Below are 18,695 nucleotides of genomic sequence, written 5' to 3'. Positions count from 1 at the left end.
GATAATTAAGTCACCTGTCCAGCCTCATTACCCATGAACGAGTACAGTGCTAGCCCTCCACTTCTTCATGATATACATCTTGATATATGAACCCCCTCTGGATACACCTAAAAACTCTGCTCAGTCAAAACCTCCCACAATATGGAGATATGAGACTGTATTAGGGAATTTGAACTCACCCACACAGCATCCCTGTTGTTTTCAAAACCTTTCTGATCTTTTCTGTTCTTTAAGACTCATTTAGCTGCTGGATGGTCTGTAGTACAATCCCATCAGATTGACTGTATTTCTTATTTTTAAATTCTGAACATATATGAATGAATCCTTCATTGTGTTCAGTCTGAGTGTAACTGTGGTATTGTCCATGATTAATAGCTCTACCCTCTTTAACCTCCTTCTCTGTTTTCTAAATTTTGTAAATGCCAGTGAATTAATCAATGTTCTTGTATCTCTCTCCACCATGACTCTGCTATGGGCACAGCCTAATAGTACCATGATTCTGGCTCCAATTTCCACCCTCACCCCAAGTACTCCCAGCATTAATAGCTTAACTGGTCTGACTAATAGTGTCTCTCCATTCTTCCTGCCTGTTCTGACTGGTAATGACAACTACCTCCTTCTTAATTCCCCCAATTTCTGACATAGTGTTCTGGTTCCCTGGAAGGCTCTTAATAGATTAAAATGCCACTTGAAAACAAAAGATATTTTCCGACTCATCTCATCACATGAAAGGCGTTCCGACCACGGATTGCAAATGAAGTGAAAACTAAGATAAATATTATAACTGAGGAAAATTACTGCAGAAGATTAATATGGATTTTCAAGTTCAACGAAGTATGAGAACAGAATTAGAATCTAGCAATGAGATATTATGAGCAAGAAATATTATCCAGATTATAAGAGCCTCAGTGGATGCATGCAAATATATAATAGATCATTGAGGACAAATGTATATGCCTTTGGAGAGAGGCGTGAGAAACTGTAAAGAGACATCAGTACATGGCGAGATCCAACTAAGTTCTCCTGTCCAGCTAGACAGAGGATGGAAAAAACACCCCAAGTTGTATCATGTGGCAACACGAAGCAACATAAATGCAGCATCTATTAATATAAAAGCTAATGAAGAGAAAACTGAGGAACCAGAGACCTAATGCTCTGCACCTCAGCTTTGTGCAAGGTGACCACAACGACATCTGTTCATCTCCTAACAATGTACGAATATTCGTATGGCTGATGGGAATTGTAGGTTGATAAGGTGGTTAAGAATGCATATAGAATCTTTGCTGTTATTGATCAAGACACCGAGTTCAAAAGTAAGGATGTTATGGTGGAGCTTATAGAATAGTGGTCTAGTTAGGCCGCACCTAGGTCACCCAAACTCTAGCTGCCCTTCATAGGAAAGATATCGTTGCTTTGAAAGGGATATAGAAGAGGTTTACTAGGACGATCACAAATAAGAGAAAATCTGCAGATTCTGGAAAGCCAACAACATGCCGGAGAAACCCAGCAGTCAATTGTACTTTTTTCCATAGATTCGGCCTGGCTTGCTGAGTTCCTCCAGCATTTTGCATGTGTTACCAGGATGATGCCTGGATCAGAGAGTATGTGCTACAACAAGAGGATAGACAACCTGTGCTGCTTTCTGTTGAGCGACGGAGGCTGAAGAGAGTCCTGATTGAGGAATCCTGGTAGATTATGAGTGACATAGATAGACTGGACAGGAAGTATCATTTCCCGAGGGTTAAAGTATCTCATACCAAGTGTGTGCATTTAAGGTGAGAGAGTATAATTAAAAAGGAGATGTCAGAGAGTTGATGGGCACCTAAAATATGCTGCTTGAGGTGGTGCTAGAGGTGGAAACTTTAGAGGCTTTGAACAAGGCACATTGATGTGAGGAAAATAGAAGAATATGGATATTGTACAGTCAGAAGAGATTTGTTTGGTTTGCCAGGTAATTGCTGTTACATACCTCGTGGGTATCTTGTGACTGTCTTATGACCATGATGTAATTCAGTATCTTGTGAGCATAATGTAATGGTCTTGTGATGGTGGAGTGATGTAATTTTCCCGCCAGTGTGAGGTCACGTGATGACATGTTCTTAACAGGTATATAAAGGGAAACCCCTGTTGTGATGCAGTTAGTTTTCGCTAGTTCGTCAGTTACTCCGTTATGCTGCGTATTTGTCTCATGACGCAGTTTCGTTTTAAAGTGGAGTTTTAATTTCTATTGTAAAGTAAAATCATTTTGCTGGCAGTTTCACCAATCGCTGCCAGTTTTGTTTGGGGTATCTTTGATTTACCTTTACAGTCTAGTATCGGAGAGTGAAGACCTTCCTGAAGTACAGGAACCTGAAGGATTGAGTAAAGTTGGCGTCGTTCGGCGGTTTCATTAAGGATCGACCTTATTGAATCTTCGTTCAGAAATAGTGACCTGCATCTGAGATAACCCCTGTAAGAACAGGAAGGTTTGGGCAGTGTTCATTCACCAGGAAAAAGGTCAGTTCCTTTAAGCCGTTTTATTTCCTTCGTCGTGAATCTTTTGGAGAATCAGCTATACCGTCACGTCTTCAAAGAAATCCATTTTCAGAGAAGTCTCTCCTTACTGACTTTGTAAATCACTTGGACTTTCGAATTTACCACCTTAAGACTGTGTTCGAATTTACCACTTTACGAACTGTTCCAGATTTGCCGTATAGCAGTGAACTTCTGGTTAAGTTAGTTGTTTGAATACTTTTTGCTATTGTTGAGCAGAGTTTAATAAATGTTTATGTTTTTTTTAAAACCTGACTCAATTCTATACTCATTGTTGCTGGTCACGTGACATTACAAAGTCTGATAGTGCAGCACAATTTTCTGGCTGAAGGTCTTGTTTTTGTGCTGTGCTGTTCTGTGTTAAGTTTTACTGCAGCACTGCGTTCCAGAGCTGTACAGATTCACTGATTCCCTCCAAATCTAAAATACCTTCACAACCGTCATGTGAATTATCAGAGTGAGCTACCCGCAAACGCCTTGTATTGAGGATTTCAAAGTTTATTTAAGTGGAAGATTGTGAGTTTCTTTCACTAAAGACTGGCTGGACACTTACTGTGACAGTTGGTCCTACGGATGTTAACCAGGGGTACACGAAGACCCAGTCTCACCCGACAATCCCAATTTGCTTTGTTTTAGCTTGCATGATATGTCGCTAAATATTGATTTGCAAACAGACATTTCCTCAGAATCTGACCAGCACGTTATATAATTTATCTTCGTGGTCATAAAAGAAATGTAGATAATTGAAGCCAGAATTTTCTACTTTGGACGCAAACATTTCAAAATTAGATCCAGCTACCGATTGTCTTTTAGGCACATGGATGTGAGCCTAAAACACCCTGGTTTCCTCGGCTGTGTAGGTCTAAGGAAGACAACCTCTGCCCCACCAAACTAGTGAGATTGAGGGGCTCTCCCGACCCAAACCCTAGTATGTGTGGATGCTTTGTAATGTTCTACCCTGTTACCAATTAGTGCCACGGAAGAACAGACGGCACACTGCATAATATAAAGGAACTATATTTATGGATCTTAACTTAACTAAAAGGTTAGTAAAGAGTAACAAAAAGAAAAAGTCCCATTCTAATTAAACAGTTACATGCGCACAAGTTGGACCTCATCTTGAATTTCTCTGTCACTCACGAACTGGGTCCTCGTCAGCGTGAACGCCCACATCACTTTCCGAACGTCGCTCGCAATCCATCTCGAACAGATGGATCTCTCACCGGAACTTATGCTACGACCGGATCTCCCCAGCATCCTCTCTCTTCATCTCCCGCCGAACAATATAAAACCGTCCTGATTGTATCTCACAAAGGAAACCTCCCGCTAATTGGATGACACATTCCACATCGTCCCTAACAGAAAGAGGCCGAAATGAAGCAAGCTGAAAAGAAGCAGCTCTTACAGAACTACCAGAATGAAACACATACAGTATGACAGTGAAAATATGAAATGGCATTACACGGTGGATTTAATTTAGCTTTTTTGACACTGATCAACAGAAAAATACTCTTTCGTGTCAACGTGAAAACAGACCTCTACAAAGTGATGTAAATTAATTACAAATGTAAAACACAATAAAATTGATTGCATAGGTATATACAGCCTTTAATATGACACATCAAATCATCACTGGTGGAGCCATATTATTTGAGAAGTCACATAATTGGTTAAATGGAGATCTGTTTGTGGAGATCTGTGTACAGTCAAGTTGTTTCAATTGATTGCAGTAAAGTACACATGTATTGCAAGGTCCTGCTGCTGGGGAATCTGACGAAGTCTACAACTTGAAGACAAAAGAACACTCCAAGCAACACTGCAAAATAAGTTATTGAAATGGCCATGCCAGGAGATGGATACAAGAAAATGTCCAAGTCACTGAATATCCCTCAGAAGTACAGTTAATTCAACCATCCAGAAATGGGAAGAATATGGCACAGCTGTAAATCTGGCTAGAGCAGGCCGTCCTTAAAAACTGATTGACCATGCAAGAAGAAGGCTAGTGAGGGAGGCCACCAAGAGACCTATGACAACTCTGGAAGAGTTACAAGCTTCAGTGGCTGGGATGAGAGAGACTGCGCGTACAACAACTGTTTCCCGGGTGCTTCACCAGTCGCAGTTTTATGGGAGAGTGGCAAACCGAAAGGCACGGTTGAAAAAAGCTGACATGCAATCTCCGCAAGTGTTTGCCAGAAGGTACGTGGGAGACTCCGAAGTCAGCTGGAAGAAGGTTCTATATTATTGATGAAACCAAAATTGAGGTTGTTGGCCATCAGACTAAACGCTATGCTTGGCGGAAACCAGGTGCTGCTCTTCATCAGAAACACACTATCCCTACTGTGAAGCATTGTGGTGGCTACATCACGCTGTGCAGATGCTTCACTGCAGCAGGCCATGTAAGTCTTGTGAAGGTAGAGGGGGAAATGGATACAGGGAAATTCTGGAGGGAAGACAGATGCAGTCCGCAAGATAACTGCGATGCGGGAGGTTTGATTTCCAGTAAGACAAGCATAAAACCAAAGCCACACAGGAACGGTTTAAAAACTGCAAAGGTAATGTCCTGGAGTGGCCAAGGCAGTGTCGAGTCCTCAATCCAATTGAAAATGTGTGGCTGGACTTGAAAAGTCTGTTTACTCAAGATCCCCATGCAATCTGACAGAGCTTGAGCGGTTTTAAAAATCGAACAATGGGGATAAATTGTAGTGTCCAGACGTGCAATACTGATAGAGACCTATCCACACAGACTCATGGCTATAATTGCTGCAAAAGGTGCATCGACTAAATAATGACGTGAAGGGGGTGAATACTAATGCAATCTGTTATTTTGTATTTTATTTTTATAATTAATTTAGATCACTTTGTAGAGAACTGTTTTCACTTTGACTCGCGAGTCTTTTATTCTGTTGATCATTGTCAAAAAAGCCTAACTAAATCCTCAGCGATTCAATGTTGTAAAACAAAAAAAATCACGCAAACTTCCAAGGGAAGGGAATACTTTTGATACGCACTGTATATCAGAAGGGATAATCTGTGTGCTGCTTCATTCTGTCAATCGATGATACGAGCAAATAAGATTTGACAGATCGCCAAATAGACTGGAACAATATTTCCTCAGGACAATATCAGAAAAATACCATTGGCGGGGAATCTTTCATGCAACTTAGCTACAGAGTTTAACGATGAGACGGAAGGGATATATCGCCATCCCCCTCAGCTCCTCTCTGAATTTCCCCTGATCCAGAGCATATACGGCAGTGTTGGTACAAGTTCCAAGATAGAACAGCATGGCATCCGCCCGGTTAGCGATAATGACGGGGTGGTTATAACTCGGATAAGCATGCCCGCTGGAAAACTCCATCAGTATGAAAACTGATACCTTCGTCAGCCACAGCAGTATAAAGCTTCCTGACAAGGCAAATAACAGGACGATCGACCTCCGTCTTTGAACCACCTCGGGGTCCTTTCGCAGATCCCCGTTATTGGGCCCTTTGAGTCCCCTACGAGCTCGATTTGCCAACACAATGTGTCTGACAGTGAGGGCGTTGAGTATCAGGGTCAGGAAGTAGGGCATCAGTGGATTTAGCAGGTGGTGAATTCAGAAAAATGCCACCCAACCAGGCAAACTGAAGATCTCCAGCTTGATGGCGCAGCCCCAGGGTATTCCATTATAGAAGCCGTAAGAACATAGAACATGCAGGCCCTTCAGCCCACAATGTTGTACTGACCCTCAAACACTGCCTCCCATATAAGCCCCACCTTAAATTGCTCCATATACCTGTCTAGTAGTCTCTTAATTTCACTAGTGTATCTGCCTCCACCACTGACTCAGGCAGTGCATTCGAATCTGAAATAAAAAGGTATATTCCGTAAAACGCTCAGCGTAGTCACAGTGGTTATAACTATCGCCGCTGTCTTTGTAGTGCAATATTTAACTTTCAGGTTGTGACAAAAGATCGCCACGAATCGATCAACAGTGAACGCGATAGTCAGCCAAACAGAACTGTCTATTGTAGTGTAGGCCAGTGGAGAAATAGTTCTGCAAACAGCCGTGTTGGAGAAAAACATGACTAGGAAGAGTCTATGCACAAGTCTGTCAATCTGCTGTTGTCATGGAAATCAGGTAGGCAGAAACTCCTTTGGAGAGGTCGCTGCTTCCCCTCGAGAGAATCGCAATGGTCAAGGAGTTAGCTGTGGAAGAAGACGAGCATGTTAATGTTGAGATCGACTTCATACGTACGTAAAGTTTTGTAAATAAGCTACCAACGAATTGAGAAATCATTTATTTTTTGCTACATTTCCTATTAATTGAAGTGATTTCTCATTTCAAAGTTGGAGGTACATTTAAACATTATAATACTAATAAGAAAATTAGTAATAAAATAATAATATTAACTTTTTATGGAGCAGTATTTTGACAAATGGTGTATTTCAAAGTGCTTTCCTTTGGGATAAAAGTACAAGTATAAAAGTAACATAAAAATAAAATTAAGCGTGAAACTAAAAGACAAAAATATCACAGTTAGGTTTTGAACTGGCTTGTCTGCGTCCCTTATAGTTTTAAATATGAATATCAAAGTTTAGAATCGTAGGAGCTGACCTGAAAGCATCACAATATGTATCTATATGCGAAATATAACTTTTAGATTCGTTTCCTTACAAGCAACCACAAAAAGGAAACACAATCTGATTCATTAACACACACACACACACACACACACACAGACACACACACACACACACACACACACACACACACAGACACACACACACACACACACACACACACACACACACACACACACACCGAAGTCCGTCAAATACCCAGTGTGCGAAGAAGGAGCAAATCCTGCAATTAATAAAGAAAAATAAGTAACACACAGAACAGGAGGTGGAGGTTTCCATAAGCTGTGCTTAGCCACATAGGCATAAGTGTAAATCGAATAATTGACTGGTTAAGCACACAGTCTTGTGGTGCAGCTGTGCTGATGGAGATCGTGGAAGATATGTTGTTGCAAATCCAAACTGACTGGGGTCTACAAGTGATGAAATCAAGGATCCAAATTACACAAGGAGGTATTGAGGTCAAGGTCCTATAGCTTATTGATTAGTTTTGAAGGGATGATATTGTTGAATGCCGAGCTGTAGTCGATTTAGTGCATTCTGCTGTATGCATCTTTGCTGTCCAGAATTGAGTGAAGAGCCAATGAGACAGCATTTGCTGCAGACCTGTTGCCTCCTTAGGCAAATTGGAGCAGATTCAAGATGACTTATTGGGCAGGTGTTGATGGGTTTCATTACCAACCTCTCAACGCACTTTATCACTCTGGATGTAAATGCTGGTGGGCGATAATCATTAAGACAGGTCACAACCTACTTGTCAGGCAGCGGTATAATTGAACTCTGCTTACAGCAGGCAAATATCAACTGTAATACCACAGGGCTCAGTCATCTCACAAGTCTTGTTCACACTGTACACAGACGATAGTTGAGGCTCACAAATAGGCAAGCAGTACATCAAGTACTCAGATGCCACAGTTATCACTGGCACTTCCAACGCTAATGGCTGCATCAACAAGGTACTGAATAAATTTTCTGGATAGAGCACAAACAACTATCTGGACCTGAACCGCAGTAAAACTAAAGGGATGGTAGTGGACTTTAGAAAATAAGAGTACACTATCCCAACCCTGGATATTAGTGACCAGTCAATAGAGTGTGTTAGAGAACACAAGTACCTCGCCACAACTAGAGATAACAGAATTACCTTTAAGACCAACGTTGAATTGATACTCCCCAAGTGTCAACAACAGCTATTTTTCCTTTGGAAGATGCGGATACTTCAGGTCCAGTCATCGATTCTCCAGACATTTTATACATGCTTCATTATATCAATACTAACCTTCAACATCACGATATAGTTCGGAGCAATGAGTACTGTCAACCTCAACCCATTCAAAATAAATGGTAAAATCATTGACCAAGAACAAGAATCACTTAGCAGAATCTATAAGAGACGGAAAATAAACAAGGTAAACACATACACTTCACACATGGAAGAGGATGGCAGCAGTGATAGGGGTCTCTATAGTTAGGGAGTCAGACAGGCGATTCTGTGGACGTAGGAAAGAAATGTGGATGGTAGTCTGCCTCCCAGGTGCCACGGTTCGGGATGTTTCTGATCGTGTCCACGATATCCTGAAGTGAGAAGGTGAACTGCCAGAGGTCGTGGTACATACTTGTACCAATAACATAGGTAGGAAGAGGGAGGAGGTCCTGAAAATAGACTACAGAGAGTTAGGAAGGAAGTTGAGAAGCAGGACCTCAAAGGTAGTAATCTCGGGCTTGCCACCTTTGCCGCGTGACAGTTAGACATGATCTGCCTTTCACAAAGCCATGATGACTGTCTCTGATCAGACCATGATTCTCTAAATACCCGTAGTTCCTATCTTAAGAATCTTTTCCAACAGCTTTCCCACCACAGACGTAAGGCTCACTGGTCTATAATTACACGGACTATCCCTACTACCTTTTTTGAACAAGGGGACAACATTCGCCTCCCGCCAATCCTCTGGTAGCATTCCCGTGGACAACGAGGACATAAAGATCCTAGCCAGAGGCTCAGCAATCTCTTCTCTCGCCTCGTGGAGCAGCCTGGGGAATATTCCATCAGGCCCCAGGGACTTATCTGTCCTAATGTATTTTAACAACTCCAACACCTCCTCTGCCTTAATATCAACATGCTCCAGAACATCAACCTTACTCATATTGTCCTCACCGTCATCACGTTCCCTCTCATTGGTGAATACCGAAGAGAAGTATTCATTGAGGACCTCGCTCACTTCCACAGCCTCCAGGCACATTTTCCCACCTTTATCTCTTATCGGTCCCACCTTCACTCTTGTCATCCTTTTGTTCTTCACATAATTGAAGAATACCTTGGGGTTTTCCTTTACCCTACTCGCCAAGGCCTTCTCATGCCCCCTTCTTGCTCTTCTCAGCTCCTTCTTAAGCTCCTTTCTTGCTTCCCTATATTCCTCAATAGACCCATCTGATCCTTGCTTCCTAACCCTCATTTATGCTGCCTTCTTCCACCTGACTAGATTTTCCACCTCACTTGTCATCCATGGTTCCTTCACCCTACCATTCTTTATCTCCCTCACCGGGTCAAATTTATCCTTGACATCCTGCAAGAGATCTCTAAACATCGACCACATGTCCATAGTACATTTCCATGCAAAAACATCATTCCAATTCACACCCGCAAATTCTAGCCTTACAGCCTCATAATTTTCCCTTCCCCAATTAAAAATTTTCCTGTCGTCTCTGATTCTATCCTTTTCCATGATAATGCTGAAGGCCAGGGTGTGGTAGTCACTGTCCCCTAGATGCTCACCCACTGAGAGATCTGTGACCTGACCCGGTTCGTTACCTAATACTAGACCTAGTATGGCATTCCCCCGGTCGGCCTGTCAACATACTGTGACAGGAGTCCGTCCTGGACACACTTAACAAACTCTGCCCCGTCCAGACCTTTGGAACTAATCAAGTGCCAAACAATAATAGGGAAGTTAAAGTCACCCATGATAACAACCCCGTTATTTTTGCACCTTTCCAAAATCTGCATCCCAATCTGCTCCTCAGTATCTCTGCTGCAACAAGGGGGCCTATAGAATACCCCCAATAGGGTAACTGCTCCCTTCCTGTTCCTGACTTCCACCCATACTGACTTAAAAGGGGATCCTGCTACATTACCCACCCTTTCTGTAGCTGTAATAGTATCCCTGACCAGTAATGCCACCCCTCCTCCCCTCCCCCGCCTCATCCCTTTTAAAGCACTGAAATCCAGGAATATTGAGAATCCATTGCTGCCCTGGTGACAGCCAGGTCTCTGTACTGGCCACTACTTCATAATTCCATGTATGTATCCAAGCTCTCAGTTCATCACCTTTGTTCCTGATGCTTCTTGCATTGAGGTTCACACACTTCAGCCCTTCTACCTTACTACCTTTATACCCTTTATTCTGCTTCTCTTTCCTCAAAGCCTCTCTATGTGTTAGATCTGGCTTTACTCCATGCACTTCTTTCACTGCTCTATCGCTCCGGGTCCCATCCCCCTTGCAAATTAGTTTAAACCCTCCCGAACCATGCTAGCAAACCTACCTGCAAGGATATTGCTCCCCCTCGAGTTCAGGTGCAACCCATCCAATCTGTACAGGTCCCACCTTCCCCAGAAGAGATTCCAATGATCCAAAAATCTAAAACCCTGCTCCCTGCGCCAACTCCTCAGCCACGCATTCAACTGCCATCTCCTCCAATTCTTACCATCACTATCACGTAGCACTGGCAGCAATCCTGAGAACGCCACCCTCGAGGTCCTGTTCTTCAGCCTGCTGCCTTGTTCCCGAAACTCACACTTCAGGACCTCATCCCTCTTCCTGCCTATGTCCTTGGTGCCAACATGTATCACGATTTGCTTTCCGTCTCGTAGCAGGATGTCATGCACCTGGTCAGAGACATCCTGGACCCTGGCGCCCGGGAGGCAACAAACCAAGTATATTTTGCTTCGCGATGTAGCGCCAGATTTAAACCCCTAAGTCTAAAAATAGAGGTTAATTTGCAGGTGTGCCTTAAAAGAACGGCTACGGCGCTAGCTCAGCATATTACTCACAGTAAGTTTGTTGGGTTCACTGATATTTAACTATGGACGTTAACAGAAGACTGGAGGTAGAACAGTCGGAACTCGAAATACACGTTGATTCAGTAAAACCATGCACCTACAACAATGTGGAAACTTCACAGAACATGCCAAAACCAGAGGCTGATTAAAGCATAAGTCATACGAGCAGAATTAGACCATTTAACCCATCGAGTCTGCTCCGCCATTCAGTGCTGGCTGACCCTTCCTCCACCTGTTCATCCCACTCCCCGGACTTATCCCTGTAACCTTTGATGCCATGTCCAATCAAAAGTCTATCAAGCTCTGCCTGAAATATACCCAACGACCTGGCCTACACAGATACCTGTGGAAATAAGTTTCACAAGTTCATCACATTCTGCCTAAAGAAAATTTTCCGCTTCTCTGTGTTAAATAGACACCCCTCTATCCCGAGGCTGTGCCCTCATGTCTCTCCCACCATGGGAAACAACATTTCCATATCTACCACGTCTAAGCCTTTTAAACTTCGAAAGGTTTCAATGAGATCCCCCTCATCCTTCTGAATTCCAGCGAGTACAGACCCAGAGCCATCAAACTTTCCTCCTATGATAACACTTTCATTCCCGGTCTCATCCTTGTGAACCTCTTCTGATCTTCTGCAATGCCAGCACTTCTTTTATTTGATGAAGAGCCCAACACCGTTCGCGATACTCAAGGTGAGACCTCACCATTGCCTTATAAAGACTCAGCATCATATCGGTGCTCTTGTATTCTCGACCTCTGAAAATGAATGCTAACATGGCATTTGCCTTTCTCACCAGTGACTCAACCTGCAAGTTAACCTTTAGGGTGTTCTGCACAAGGACTCCCAAGTCCCTTTGCATCTCAGGTTTTTTAATTTTCTCTCCATTTAGAAAATAGTCTGCACATTTATTTCTTCTACCAAAGTGGATGACCATGCATTTTCCAACATTGTGTTTCATTTGCCATTTTCTTGCCCATTCTCCTAATCTGTCTAAGTCCTTCTGCAGCCTACCTTTTTGTTCTACAGGACCTGCCCCTTCAGCAATCTTCGGATCATCAGCAAACCTGGCAACAAAGTCATCTACTCCATCATCTAAATTATTGATATTACAACATAATAATAAGCAGTGCCAACACCGACCCCTGCGGAGCACCACTAGTCAGTCACTCGCAGCCAACCATCAAACGGTCATTTTATTCCCACTGGCTGCCTCCTACCAATGAGCCAATGCTCTAACCATGCCAGTAATGTTCCTGTAATACGATGGGCTCTTAACCTGGTAAGCAGCCTCATGTGTGGCACCTTGTCAAAAGCCTTCTAAAAGTCAATTATACAACATCCACTGTATCCCCTTTATCTATCCCACTTGTAATCTCCTCAAATAATTCGTCAGACAAAATTTCCCTTAAGGAAACCATGCCGATTTTGTCTTACCTTGTCCTTTGTCACCAAGTTCTCCACATCCTCATAATTAATAATTGACTCCAACATCTTCCCAGCCACCGAGGTAATGCTGACTGGTCTATAATTTCCTTTCTTCTGCCTTCTTCCATTCTTAATTTCTATCTCTTCCCTTCTTCTCCCCTTTTCTCTTCCCCATTCTGGTTACACTTTCACCCATCCTCTTCTCAATTGACATATTATTCTCTGGTTCCCCTCCTTTCTTCTTCAGCCTGTTTTTCCAATTTTCCTTGTTCATACTCCCTCCCACCCATCCACCTTCTCCCTCACTTGGTTTGATCTATCATCTGCCAACTAGTAGTCCTTCCTCTTTCCCAATCTTTTCATTCCAGCTTCTGCCTTTTCCTTTCCAATTCTGATGAAATGTCTGATTCCAAAACATCCACTGTTCTCATTTGTTTCCACAGATGCTGACAGACCTGTTGAGTCCCTCCAGCATGTTGTCTGTGTTGCTCACAGTTTTCAGCATCTGCTGAATTGCTTTTGAATGCTTTTAAGCCTTTTTTACTGGGAAAAGTGATTTTCTTTCTTCTTGTTCACCTGACCTAAATGCACCTTCAAGTACTGTTGATTGTACATTCTTATTTACCTCACTAGTCATCAAAAGCCATGAATGCCTTTAATTTAGTAACAGAAACTAATTATGAACTGAAAATCATCTGTAACAGTTTCTTTTCTCTCTAATGCATGATTGGCTGTCAAGTTGAATACAACAATCCACAAGACAAGAAATTCTCCAGTAGCCTAAAATGAAACCCCTTTGCTAAGAATCCCTAATATTGAAAAGCCAATTTTCATCACTCACCAATAATATAATAGCCTTGTGGCACTGTTCCAGAACAACATGATGATCACTGATCTACTCTCAACTAACCAATTCATCACCGGCACCAGAAAAGGAAAAGACCAGTGATAACCAATCCTTCAAGTCAGTATTTGCAGACTGCATCCGGTTTTCCTCCAGGATTTCCCTGTATTTTGCTCAATTCACTTTAACCTCTACCTTTACAAGTCTTCCAGGCCTGTTGCAGTAAAGCATCCCCTCAGCATGAAGTAGCAACCACCATGCTTCATGGTAGGGGCAGTATGTTTCCGATGATGTGTTTGGTCTGATGGTCAGAAAGTTAAATAGTTTACCCAACAAATTCAACACTTTGATAGAACAACTCTGCATGGAGGACGGTGACTAGTGGTGTGCCTCAGGAATCTGTTCTGTGGCCCTTGCTCTTCGTGATTTTTATAAATGATCTGGATCAGGAAGTGGAGGGATGGGTTAGTAAGTTTGCTGATGACATAAATCTTGGGAGTGTTGTGGATAGTGCAGAAGGCTGTCAGAGGTTGCAGCGGGACATTGATAGGATGTAAAACTGGGCTGAGAAGTGGCAGATGGAGTTCAGCCCAGATAAGTATGATGTATCTCATATTGGTAGGTCAAATATGATGGCAGAATATAGTATTAATGGTAAGACTCTTGGCGGTGTGGAGGATCAGAGGGATCTTGGGGCCCGAGTCCATAAGACGCTGAAAGCAGCTGCGCAGGTTAATTCTGTGGTTAAGAAGGCGTACGGTGTATTGCCCTTCATCAATCGTGGGATTGAGTTTAGGAGCCGAGAGGTAATGTTGCAGCTATATAGGACCCTGGTCAAACCACACTTGAAGTGTTGTGCTCATTTCTGGTCGCCTCAGTACGGGAAGGATATAGAAACCATAGAAAAGATGCAGAAGAGATTTACAAGGATGTTGCCTGGATTGGGGAGCATACCTTATGAAAACAGGTTGAGTGAACTCGGCCTTTTCTCCTTGGAGCGACGAAGGATGAGAGGTGACCTGATAGAGGTGTATAAGATGATGAGAGGCATTGATCGTGTGGATAGTCAGAGACTTTTTCCCAGGGCTGAAATGGTTGCCACAAGAGGGCACAAGTTTAAGGTGCTGGGGAGTAGGTACAGAGGAGATGTCAGGGGCAGGTTTTTTACTCAGAGAGTGGTGAATGCGTGGATGGGCTGCCGGCAACGGTGGTGGAGGCAGATATGATAGGGGCGATGGGGTGAAGTTGTTTTTCCCAGAGAGTGGTGAATCTGTGGAATTCTCTGCCCAGGGAAGCAGTTGAGGTTTCTTCACTAAGTATATTTAAGAAACAATTAGATAGTTTTTTTTTTTTTACATAGTAAGTGAATTAAGCATTATGGAGAAATGGCAGGTAGATGGAGCTGAGTTTAGGGAAAGATCAGCCATGATTTTATTGAATGGCGGGGCAGTCTCGATGGGCCGGATGGCCTACTCCAGCTCCTCTTTCTTATGTTCTTAAAAACACATTTCTGTTCATATCCCTAATTCTGTAGCGATATTCACTGGTCCCTGACTCAACCGCTAGAGGAAATATCCTCTCCACATCCACTCTGTCCAAACATTCCAATATTTGATGTGTTGCAATGATATCCGATGTCCCCGATTAACTCTCCTTAGCTCCTACCTAATATGCTTAAAATTTCCCTTTTTCGAAGTTAATAATCTCACGCAAGGTCAATGCCTAATCTTGTCCATAGCTGTATTAAATCCTATACAGTTGTAATCACTGTTTTCTGACTGTTCTCCCACTGAAAGTTCAATCACTTGGCCAAGCTCTTTGCCCGTTAACAAGTAAAACACTCGTCCACCAGTTATTGATGATCTACCCCATTTAAGAAACCCCTCCCGATACACATAACAATTTTTATTCAAAACCTCCTTCACAAGGTTTGAATCTTTGGAGTGCTGTGCCAGAGACTGTGCTGGAGGCTAAGACGTGGGTATATTTAAAGCGAAAGTTGATAGATTCTTGACAGACTCTGGGCATGAAAGGATATGACGAGAAGGCAAGTGTGTGGGGTTGTATTGAATCCGGGATCAGCCATGACTGAATGGCGGAGAAGACTCGATGTGCTCCTATTTCGTATGCTCTTATGGATGCAAAACGACATTGAAAGCTATTTATCACGCAATTACATGCATCCCTTATTTAGGTAACCCAAGTCCATCACCCCTATAGGCTATAGGGGGCCGACAGCTGCTTGTTAGAATCCTCTGTCCGAAGCCATTCTGTTGCATTGGTAGTGTGTCCATTTCATGTTAATTCCCATTCAGCCTATTCCGCCCTCTTTGTTCATAAGTTGAACTGGAAAGTACCAACGGCGTTTTGAGTTACGCTTCTCGATGCCCATTTCGACCCTGATGGCTTCCTTCTACTTCTGATTGCATTCTCTCAATTCTGCTTCGTTACCTGCCCCACTTAGGCTCCACTCTTTGTCAAGCAAGTTTTCAACGTGTCCGATCTTCTGAAGGAACAAAAAAGCACTTTGTCGGTCCCTCCGTCTGACCCTTCCTCTTGTCAGATTCGTTGTTCCCTGCTTTTGATTATATTCTCTCAATTCTGATTGGGTCCCCGTCTTACTTGGACTCCGCCCTTCGTCTAACCATCATTTTCAAAGTGTTCCGTCTTCTGAAAGTATTGCACTGTGTCCACTCCTGATGTTTATTGCAAGCGCAGTTTTTTTCTCTCCACAGTTATAACATTCGACACGTTCCTAATCCTCTACCAGGCTGGCAGAGGATTTTACCGTGACTTTAGCCACAGTACCCTGTTCACTTTCAGCTTTCATGGCCTGGATCGATATCTCATTGAACGCGTTTACCAATGATGTAACCACGCATCCAATATTCTCTTTCAGTAAGGGTCCATTCGCCACTGTAGCAACTTTTCAAAAGTATTATCAATCCATGGGATTCTACAGGAGAGAGAATCTGGGACTAACAAAAGTCATTCTCCCAGAGGCAGATCAACTTTGAAGTTAATACCCCTGCCAGAGCCCCAACAGATTCTGCGCTCACCCCCCAGGACATGAGGGGGTACCAGAAGTCGTGATACATGTTGGGACCAACGACATAGGTAGGAAGAGGGATGAGGTCCTGAAGTGTGAGTTTCTGGAACTAGGCAGAAGGCTGAAGAACAGAACCTCAAGGGTGATGTTCTCAGGATTGCTGCCAGTGCTACGTGACAGAGATGGTAAGAATTGGAGGAGATGGCAGTTGAATGTGTGGCTGAGGAGTTGGTGCAGGGAGCAGGGTTTAAGATTTTTAGATCATTGGGATCTCTTCTGGGGAAGGTGGGACCTGTACAGATTGGATGGGTTGCTCCTGAACTCGAGGGGAGCAATATCCTTGCAGGTAGGTTTGCTAGCATAGTTCAGGAGGGTTTAAACGAATTTGCGAGGGGGATGGGACCCAGAGCGATAGAGCAGTGAAAGAAGTACATGGAGTTAAGCCAGATCTAACATACAGAGAGGCTTTGAGGAAAGAGAAGCAGAATAAACGGTGTAAAGACAGTAAGGTAGAAGGGCTGAAATGTGTGTACCTCAATGCAAAAAGCATCAGGAACAAAGATGAGGAACTGAGAACTTGGATACATACATGGAATTATGATGTAGTGGCCATTACAGAGACTTGGATGGCACCAGGGCAGGAATGGATTCTCAATATTCCTGGATTTCAGTGCTTTAAAAGGGATGGTGGGGGGGAGGGGAGGAGGGGTGGCATTACTGGTCAGGGATACTATTACAGCTACAGAAATGGTGGGTAATGTAGCAGAATCCTCTTTTGAGTCAATATGGGTGGAAGTCAGGAACAGGAAGGGAGCAGTTACTCTATTGGGGGTATTCTATAGGCCCCCTGGTAGCAGCAGAGATACAGAGGAGCAGATTGGGAGGCAGAATTTGGAAAGGTGCAAAAATAACAGGGTTGTTATCATGGGTGACTTTAACTTCCCTAATATTGATTGGTACCTGATTAGCTCCAAGGGTTTAGATGGGGCAGAGTTTGTTAAGTGTGTCCAGGATGGATTCCTGTCACAGTATGCGGACAGGCCGACAAGGAGGAATGCCATACTAGATCTAGTACTAGGTAATGAACCGGGTCAGGTCATAGATCTCTCAGTGGGTGAGCATCTGGGGGACAGTGACCACCGCTCCCTGGCCTTTATAATTATCATGGAAAAAGATAGAATCAAAGAGGACAGGAAAATTTTTAATTGGGGAAAGGCAAATTATGACGCTATAAGGCTAGAACTTGCGGGTGTGAATTGGGATGATGTTTTTGCAGGGAAATGTACTATGGACATGTGGTCGATGTTTAGAGATCTCTTGCGGGATGTAAGGGATAAATTTGTCCCGGTGAGGGAGATAAGGAATGGTAGGTTGAAGGAACCATGGGTGACAAGTGAGGTGGAAAATCTAGTCAGGTGGAAGAAGGCAGTATACATGAGGTTTAGGAAGCAAGGATGCGATAGATCTATTGAAAAATATAGGGAAGCAAGAAAGGAGCTTAAGAAGGGGCTGAGAAGAGCAAGAAGGGAGCATGAAAAGGCCTTGGCGAGTAGGGTAAAGGAAAACCCCAAGGCATTCTTCAATTATGTGAAGAAAAAAAGGATGACAGGAGTGAAGGTAGGACCAATTAGAGATAAAGGTGGGAAGATGTGCCTGGAGGCTGTGGAAGTGAGCGAGGTCCTCAATGAATACTTCTCTTCGGTATTCACCAATGACAGGGAACTTGATGATGGTGAGGACAATATGAGTAAGGTTGATGTTCTGGAGCATGTTGATATTAAGGCAGAGGAGGTGTCGGATTTGTTAAAATACATTAGGACAGATAAGTCCCTGGGGCCTGACGGAATATTCCCCAGGCTGCTCCACGAGGCGAGAGAAGAGATTGCTGAGCCTCTGGCTGGGATCTTTATGTCCTCGTTGTCCACGGGAATGGTACCGGAGGATTGGAGGGAGGCGAATGTTGTTCCCTTGTTCAAAAAAGGTAGTAGGGATAGTCCGTGTAATTATAGACCAGTGAGCCTTACGTCTGTGGTGGGAAAGCTGTTGGAAAAGATTCTTAGAGATAGGATCTATAGGCATTAAGGGAATCATGGTCTGATCAGGGATAGTCAGCATGGCTTTGTGAAGGGCAGATCGTGTCTACCAAGCCTGATAGAGTTCTTTC

The sequence above is a fragment of the Mobula birostris genome, chromosome 14, assembly GCF_030028105.1.
Source record: "Mobula birostris isolate sMobBir1 chromosome 14, sMobBir1.hap1, whole genome shotgun sequence".
In the NCBI taxonomy this organism is placed as follows: Eukaryota; Metazoa; Chordata; class Chondrichthyes; order Myliobatiformes; family Myliobatidae; genus Mobula; species Mobula birostris.
This window is presented reverse-complemented; position numbering follows the sequence as displayed.